The sequence below is a fragment of the Salmo salar genome, chromosome 22, assembly GCF_965601325.2.
Source record: "Salmo salar chromosome 22, fSalSal1, whole genome shotgun sequence".
Taxonomy (NCBI): Eukaryota; Metazoa; Chordata; class Actinopteri; order Salmoniformes; family Salmonidae; genus Salmo; species Salmo salar.
In genome coordinates, this window is record NC_138312.1 from 57,835,452 (window position 1) to 57,845,166 (window position 9,715).

General features: G+C 40.5%; 1 pseudogene; it reads right to left on the bottom strand.

The window, feature by feature from the left end:
- Positions 1–1,125: 1,125 nt before the first annotated feature.
- Positions 1,126–7,057, bottom strand: LOC123729699 (L-rhamnose-binding lectin CSL3-like; annotated as a pseudogene).
- Positions 7,058–9,715: the final 2,658 nt, after the last annotated feature.

Below are 9,715 nucleotides of genomic sequence, written 5' to 3' on the forward strand. Positions count from 1 at the left end.
CTTTTATTTTGGTATTGTCTTCAAGCAGCCTGTCAGGAATGGCTGAAAATGCATAGCATAGATCTAAAATGGACCCTAGAAATACTTGAGATCTTGTCAGTCAATTACCAACGCTCATAGTAAAAGTTTAACTCAGTCTAGAGTCTATTCAATTAGATAAACTGTATCGTTGAAAGATATGCTGCATAGAAATCCGAAGGGTTGCCAGCAGAGACAGGCGGGATGGGCTAAGGGAAGCTGAGGACTGTGATGTGGAATTGGAGACAAAGTGGGAGGAGTTGCTGGGCAAAGGATAGAATGACAGATCTAAATTATATATAAAAGGTAAATACATTGACACTGAGGGGCTGTGTTGATATAGTTGAGGCTGATGCCATGCAGGTGTTTGTACAAATGCATACACTCATTCAAATGCACCAAGATGGACATGGTGCCATACATGCACTCAAACATTGGCCTTGCTGTTGTATTGTCCTGGATGTTTTTATGGTTGTTTTGTTTGTGGTGCAGGGAATGGAATTCTATTTATTCTCTGGCTGGAATCTGATGGTTGAAGGGCTGCTCTTGGAACTGTGTTGGACTACGTTTTTGACATTGTGGAGATCTGTCGATGTGCGCTTTAGCAGGGCGTTGACCCTGTTTGCGTGTGTGTGTGTCTCTGGATCAGAGGCTGTTAGATGACTAATGTGATGTAGTTGGGCAGCTTCCCTGCAAGTATGTTTAAGAGAAGAAACAGCCTCTAGATCAATTTACACGTTACGGTAACATTTGGTTCATGATCTGAGCCAATCACTTACTGATGTACATTTGTAGGGTCTACACATTGTATAACCTGTCCAGGTCTGCTTTGTCACCAGATTAGCTGTTGATGCATACAGATTAGGTCAAGTAAGCCTGCTGATGTCATAAGTACTACTTGTCAGTGATTTGAGAGGCAGGTACAATTGATTTAAATATAGTTTGACCATCCAGAGCATTTAACAACTGCCTAACGGTGGGCACAGAATACAGACAGTAAGACAAAGGCACATTAGCGCCAGGTACAAATGAGTCCGGTGAATGGCGAGAATAAAGGACACATGTTCAGAAATATTGGTGTGACATTTAGTAATATACAAGAGGCAACCAGTCTTGTCTTTCTGACACTTCATTTAATTCAGACCAACCACAGTTCAGAAACACTTCCACACAAAATAGACAGGTTTACAATGGTCATTGAAGTTGATTTGGCAGTTGGAGGAAAACAGCACAACCTGATGAAGATATCCCAGAAGCCTTGTACATCTTCAGGTTCCACAGGAAGATATTCTGCAAGACAAACCGTCAGCATTCTAGTTCCCAGTCATGTGTGCATGCACATATATAAAACTCACATTCAGTCACAGGTGTAAGCCACATCCAAGTACTTATAAGTTCCAACACAGGGGTCGCCGAACACAGAGTTGGATACCTTGACGATACACTGGCGCTCTCCGTCACACCTGTGTGTCAACAGGTAGAGGTTAACACCACAGCCAATGAGTGCCTACAGGTAAATGCACACTAAAGGTTTCACTACCTTTCTGCCATTGTGCTGGTGCTAGATTGGCTGAGGCAGTTGGTGTTTTTGAGTTGTTCCTGTGGGTGCCTAATGGAACACACATCGTGTTGACAACGACCATAGTTGGCACGCTGAATATGGATCTCACCCCGATCTAAGAGAAAGAAGAAAAGGATGGCCAAATCTTGGTGTGTGGGCTAGTGACTAATATACGTCACCACATGATTATACCGTACGATAGTGCTAACCAGCTTACCACATAGTAGTTGGGAATCAGAGCCTTCACATATGATGCTGCAAGGACAACACAGGAGTTACACCACACTGGCCAGACAAATTAAGACACATTAGCCTGGTGAAGTGTTAGGGATGGGCACTAACAGGGAATGTTGATTTCAGGTGAATTTTTTAAGTCATCTTAAACTTGTTGGCATGTACTAAAGTATAAAAAGTTAAGCGCGTCATCTTCCACCGTTACCTTGTAGTTCCACTTCCTTATGAGCAGGACTCAAATGGCTAACATTAAGCAAACAGGCTAGACCTAGACTGGTGAAAAATAAAGTCGACCCGCTACACCAAATCTGTATTTCTATGCTGTGCCATATTAGCTGTATACCCTACAAATCTGTGAGAGTAGCGCTAGCTAGTTACCGTTCACTGATACATATTCAGTCTTAACCTGTTGGGTCTAGGGGGCAGCATTTGCACGTCTGGATAAAATGTACCCGATTTAATCTGGTTACTAATCCTACCCAGTAACTAGAATATGCATATACTTATTATATATGGATAGAAAACACTCTAAAGTTTCCAAAACTGTTTGAATGGTGTCTGTGAGTATAACAGAACTCATTTGGCAGGCAAAACCCTGAGACATTTTCTGACAGGAAGTGGATACCTGATGTGTTGTATTGACTTTAAACCTATCCCATTGAAAAACACAGGGGTTTAGGAATATTTTGGCACTTCCTATTGCTTCCACTAGATGTCACCAGCCTTTACAAAGTGTTTTGAGTCTTCTGGAGGGAGATCTGACCGAACAAGAGCCATGGAACGGTGATGTCCCATTAGACACCTGGCGCGCTAGTTCATGTTGGGTACCCTCGTTCCAATACGTTATAAAAGAGTATGCATTCGTCCACCTTGAATATTATTCATGTTCTGGTTAAAAAAGGCCCTAATGATTTATGCTATACAACGTTTGACATGTTTGAACGAACGGAAATATATTTTTTCCCCTCGTTCATGACGAGAAGTCCGGCTGGCTTACATCATGTGCTAACGAGACGGAGATTTTTGGACATAAATGATGAGCTTTTTTGAACAAAACTACATTCGTTATGGACCTGTGATACCTGGAAGTGACATCTGATGAAGAGAATCAAAGGTAATGGATTATTTACATAGTATTTTCGATTTTAGATCTCCCCAACATGACGTCTAGTCTGTATCGCAACGCGTATTTTTCTGGGCGCAGTGCTCAGATTATTGCAAAGTGTGATTTCCCAGTAAGGTTATTTTTAAATCTGGCAAGTTGATTGCGTTCAAGAGATGTAAATCTATAATTCTTTAAATGACAATATAATATTTTACCAATGTTTTCTAATTTTAATTATTTAATTTCTGACGCTGACTTGACTGCCGGTTATTGGAGGGAAACGATTTCCTCAACATCAATGCCATAGTAAAACGCTGTTTTTGGATATAAATATGAACTTGATAGAACTAAAAATGCATGCATTGTCTAACATAATGTCCTAGGAGTGTCATCTGATGGAGATTGTAAAAGGTTAGTGCATCATTTTAGCTGGTTTTATGGTTTTGGTGACCCTGTCTTTGACTTGACAAAACATTACACACAACTCTTGTCCTAACATACTCTAAATTTATGCTTTCGCCGTAAAACCTTTTTGAAATCGTAAAACGTGGTTAGATTAAGGAGATGTTTATCTTTCAAATGGTGTAACATAGTTGTATTTTGAAAAATTTGAATTTTGACATTTATTTGGATTCAAATTTGCCGCTCTTGAAATGCACCTGCTGTTGATGGAGTGCACCACGGGTGGCACGCTAGCGTCCCACCTAGCCCCAAGAGGTTAATCCAGATTAAGTGTGCACAAGCATCAAGTAAGCTTCAGCCACTTTCCTTCAATGATCTTGCTGGCTACTTGAGCTCGATATGTACATATAACAAGGAACAGCAGCAGCAGATGTCAAAAAAGTAATTGCAAAAAAAAAAAAAAGTCAATGCAGATAGTCAGGGGTTGTCACTCAGCAGTTTTATGGCTTGGGGGGGAAGTAGAAGCCGTTCAGGGTCCTGTTGGTTCCAGACTTGGTGCAGCCGTACAATTTGTCATGGAGCAACAGGACAGTATGACTTGGGTGGCTTGAGGCATTGACAATGTAGGGCCTTCTGACACACGTCGTGTCGAGGTCCTGATGGCAGGGAGCGCGGCCTCAGTGATGTACGCACTACTCTGTAGCACCTTGCGGACAGATGCCATACCTAGTGGTGATGCAGCCAGTCAAAAAGTTCTCAATGGTGCAGCTGTAGAATTGAGGATCGGAGGGCTGATAAATATTTTTAGCCTCCTGGTAGGGAGGGGCTTGGCCCTCCGTTTCCTGTAGTCCACGATCAGTTCCTTTGTCCGTCTTGGCACCACACCTGCCTGGTCTCCGACCTCCCTACAGGCTACGATAACTAAAGTTGTTGCCGGCTACATTGTTCCGTAACCACAGCTTGTGTGCCAGCTAGTGTTCGTTAGCAGGTGAGGGTGGTATACACTTGGAGAAACAAATGCATGTATGAAACATGTTGTGGCCATAAGGCAGCATTTATTAAAACAAAGTTAGCAAGCTGGTACCCTAGGGGAACCAACCCATTCTATTCCTTTTCTAGCAATCAGCAGAGTGCACTCTTTTACAAAAGAGTAAAATGGCTAGGAGTATTAAACAATATCCCAACATGCCACAGTCATACCGATATTACATTGAATTAAATTATGGCTATTGGTGCCCACCACTAACTATTATTAGCACACATTCAGAGACTGACTTGTTTCGTGCTGTTGGACACAGGAGTATTTGGTGTCCAGGTACTTGTAAGTCCCAACACAGGGGTCTCCAAAAACAAAATTGGATGCCGGGACAACACACTGGCTCTTCCCACCGCACCTGTTTGTGTCAAAGACAGGTAGAGGTCATGAGTTCCCACAGGTAAACACTTCAGGTTCTAGTATCTTTTTACCATCTTGCTGGTGGTTGTTACCACTACAGCCAGGAGTTCCTACAGGTAAACACCACAGGTTCTAGTACCTTCACTGCCATCTTGCTGGTGGAGGTTGGTGCTGAGTAGTTGGTGTCGGTGAGTTGGTTATAAGGGCGCCCAATGGAACACACATCGTGTTTACGACGACCATAGTTGGCACGCTTTGATTTGAATCTGACCTCCATCTGAGGTAGATGGGGGGAAAAGATCAAGAAAAGGAGAAGGTGAGGGACGAAGGAGAGCGAAGACTGGTGTGGGCCAGTGACGCTAATCTACAGTAGAAAATATCATAGGTGGTCGGTGACTAGCTACCACATTGCAGTAAAGCATCAGAGCCTTAACCTCTATGGGCTAGGTGGGACGCAAGCGTCCACCCGTGGTGCACTCCAGCAACAGCAGGTGCATTTCAAGAGCGGCAATTTGAATCCAAATAAATGTCAAAATTCAATTTTTTAAACATACAACTATTTTACACCCTTGAAAGATAAAACATCTCCTTAATCTAACCACGTTTTACGATTTCAAACAGGTTTTACGGCGAAAGCATAAATTTAGAGTATGTTAGGACAGACATTTACAAGAGTTGTGTGTAATGTTTTGTCAATTCAAAGACAGGGTCACCAAAACCATAAACCAGCTAAAATGATGCACTAACCTTTTACAATCTCCATCAGATGACACTCCTAGGACATTATGTTAGACAATGCATGCATTTTTAGTTCTATCAAGTTCATATTTATATCCAAAAACAGCGTTTTACTATGGCATTGATGTTGAGGAAATCGTTTCCCTCCAATAACCGGCAAGTCAAGTCAGCGTCACAAATTAAATAATTAAAATTAGAAAACATTGTAAAATATTATATTGTCATTTAAAGAATTATAGATTTACATCTCTTGAACGCAATCAACTTGCCAGATTTAAAAATAACCTTACTGGGAAATCACACTTTGCAATAATCTGAGCACTGCGCCAGAAAAATACGCGTTGCGATACAGACTAGACGTCATGTTGGGGAGATCTAAAATCGAAAATACTATGTAAATAATCCATTACCTTGATTCTCTTCATCAGATGTCACTTCCAGGTATCACAGGTCCATAACGAATGTAGTTTTGTTTCAAAAAAGCTCATCATTTATGTCCCAAAAATCTCCGTCTTGTTAGCACATGATCTAAGCCAAGCCGGACTTCTCGTCATGAACGAGGGGAAAAAATATATTTACCTTCGTTCAAACATGTCAAACGTTGTATAGCATAAATCATTAGGGCCTTTTTTAACCAGAACATGAATAATATTCAAGGTGACGAATGCATTCTCTTTTATAACGTATTGGAACGAGGGTACCCAACATGAACTCGCGCGCCAGGTGTCTAATGGGCCATCATCGTTCCATGGCTCTTGTTCGGTCAGATCTTCCTCCAGAAGACTCAAAACACTTTGTAAAGGCTGGTGACATCTAGTGGAAGCAATAGGAAGTGCCAAAATATTCCTCAGCCCCTGTGTTTTTCAATGGCATAGGTTTAAAGGTAATACAACACATCAGATATCCACTTCCTGTCAGAATCTGTCTCAGGGTTTTGCCTGCCAAATGAGTTCTGTTATACTCACAGACACCATTCAAACAGTTTTAGAAACTTTAGGGTGTTTTCTATCCATATATAATAAGTATATGCATATTCTAGTTACTGGGTAGGATTGGTAACCAGATTAAATCGGGTAAATCTTTTTATCCAGCCGTGCAAATACTGCCCCTTAGCCCTAACAGGTTAACACGTGATGCTGATTGCTGCCAGGACAAATAACAGGAATTACACACCACTCACATTAGCTTGGTTAAGTAGTATCATCATTATTACATACAGTACCTCCATCTGTTAGTGTACAGCAAGCTGCAGCCAGCACTGAAACGATCACACAGCTAATTCAGCAACATTCCACATCATATGCACTTGGACCATGAAGCTAGAATTTAGCATTTGACTCTATACTCCAGCATTTGAGTTATACTAAGTGTACTGTAGTCATCAAGTTCAGAATTTGGTCTCTTATTCCATGCATGCAATGTGGCAGTTTGTTAGACAACTTTGTTTTGAACAATATAAATGTAATGTCCGCAAGTCATACATGACACATAATTCCATTACTCTCAATACAAACATTTGGTCATATATATTTAAATTCTAATCTGCATCAGATACAGATTTTGTATACGCACATGTGACCACCGTCAGTCTGAACATGCGCATGATGCCGGGTACAGGAGTGGCAGTAACAGAGAAAATGCAACTGATGCTAAGTAGACCAATACACCTGGTATTTATGTTATGTGACATGTCTTAATTAACCCAGGTGTATCTATTTGTCTCCAGGTACACCTCATTGCAATTAGGGGCCAGCGTTTGCTGGTCTATTCCTGGCTATTGGTTCAGTCTCATCTCATGGAGTTAGATAGAGGACTCTAGATGGATAAAATCAATTTTGACATTAACATTAGCATTGAGGGCTTTCAACATTTTAAAGTAGCCATCTAGGTGGGGCTTCTTCGTTAAGGAAGAATCACACGGCCACGATCAGTCTTAAAACCTTTGAGTGTTGCAGATTTGCCATATGAGTTCTGTTATACTCACAGACACCATTCAACAGTTTTATAAACTTCAGAGTGTTTTCTATCCAATCTACTAATAATATGCATATTATCGTTTCTGGGAAAGAGTAGTAACCAGTTTAAATCGGGTACGTTTTTTATCCGGCCGTGACAATACTGCCCCCTAGCCCAGACAGGTTAATAGAATTTATATGATTAAGGTTTTGACTAAATGATTCACTCCTAAAATGTATAACTGAATGATTAGAAGACTAATTCTATAAATGTGTGTGCATAGGACAAGCTAAGACTTTACTATTTGGCAATGGAAGTAAGACATTCAAGGAAAAGGGGAACTGTTAACTTCTCGGGGCTGCGTGGTACGCTACCGTCCCACCCACAGTTCACACTATTCAACAGCCAGTGAAATATCAGGGCGCCAAATTCAAAACAACTATTTTACACCATTTGAAAGATAACCCTCTCCTTAATCCAACCACATTGTCCGATTTCAAAAAGGCTTTACGGAGAAAGCACATTGGTCAATATTCTGAGTACAGAGCTCGGCCATCAATGCAAGCTATACAGTTAGCCGTCAAGCCACGGCGTCGTCAAAACTCTAAAATACTGTTATAAATATTTTCTTACTTTTGCTGATCTTTGCCGGAATGCACCCGGAAGGACTCCCACTTCCACAAGAAATGTTCATTTGTTCGATAAAGTCCATCATTTATGTCCAAATAAATCAATTTTGTTCGGGCGTCCAGATCACTATTCCAAAAGGCATGATGCGCGTACATCCATCATAGACGAAAAGTTATAAAGTTCCCTTAGCGTTTGTAGAAACATGTCAAACCATGTTCACAATCAATCTTTATGGTGTTTTTAACATAAAACTTTGATAATATTCCAACCGGACATTAGCGTATTCATTACAGAAGAAAAATAAAAATGGCTAGCCCTGCGTGACCGCGCATGAGGTAACTAAGCGACCCCAGCCAGACCACTTATTGTTCCGGTTGTTATTCAATCAAATTGCATAGTAGAAGCCTCAAACAAGGTTCTAATGACTGTTGACATCTAGTGGAAGCCTTAGGAAGTGCAATATGACATCACAGACACTAGTTTGGATAGACAATCATTTCAAAAGACTACAAGCCTCAGAGTTCCCACTTCCTGGTTGGATACCTCTTAGGTTTTTGCCTGCCATATGAGTTCTGTTATATTCACAGACATCATTCAAAAAGTTTTTGAAACTTTAAAGTGTTTTCTATTCAAATCTACTAATGATATGCAAATATTTGACTCTGGGCCCGAGTATTAGGCAGTTTACTCTGGGCACGCTTTTCATCCAAAAGGGAAAATACTGCCCCCTATACCTGAACAGGTTAACAGACAGCAGACAACTTGTGACCACTGTGAAACTGATAACAGGAAGAAGGTCTCCCAACCTTTAGGCTTGCAGTAGATTATGTAACATGGGGCAGGATATGATAAGCAATGTATGTGATGGAGAAGACTTGTAAATAAGCATTGACAGTCTTGGGGCTAGGTGGGACGCTAGCGTGCCACCCGTGGTGCACTCCATCAACAGCAGGTGCATTTCAAGAGCGGCAAATTTGAATCCAAATAAATGTCAAAATTCAAATTTTTCAAACATACAACTATTTTACACCCTTTGAAAGATAAACATCTCCTTAATCTAACCACGTTTTACGATTTCAAAAAGGTTTTACGGCGAAAGCATAAATTTAGAGTATGTTAGGACAGTACATTTACAAGAGTTGTGTGTAATGTTTTGTCAATTCAAAGACAGGGTCACCAAAACCATAAAACCAGCTAAAATGATGCACTAACCTTTTACAATCTCCATCAGATGACACTCCTAGGACATTATGTTAGACAATGCATGCATTTTTAGTTCTATCAAGTTCATATTTATATCCAAAAACAGCGTTTTACTATGGCATTGATGTTGAGGAAATCGTTTCCCTCCAATAACCGGCAGTCAAGTCAGCGTCACAAATTAAATAATTAAAATTAGAAAACATTGGTAAAATATTATATTGTCATTTAAAGAATTATAGATTTACATCTCTTGAACGCAATCAACTTGCCAGATTTAAAAATAACCTTACTGGGAAATCACACTTTGCAATAATCTGAGCACTGCGCCCAGAAAAATACGCGTTGCGATACAGACTAGACGTCATGTTGGGGAGATCTAAAATCGAAAATACTATGCAAATAATCCATTACCTTTGATTCTCTTCATCAGATGTCACTTCCAGGTATCACAGGTCCATAACGAATGTAGTTT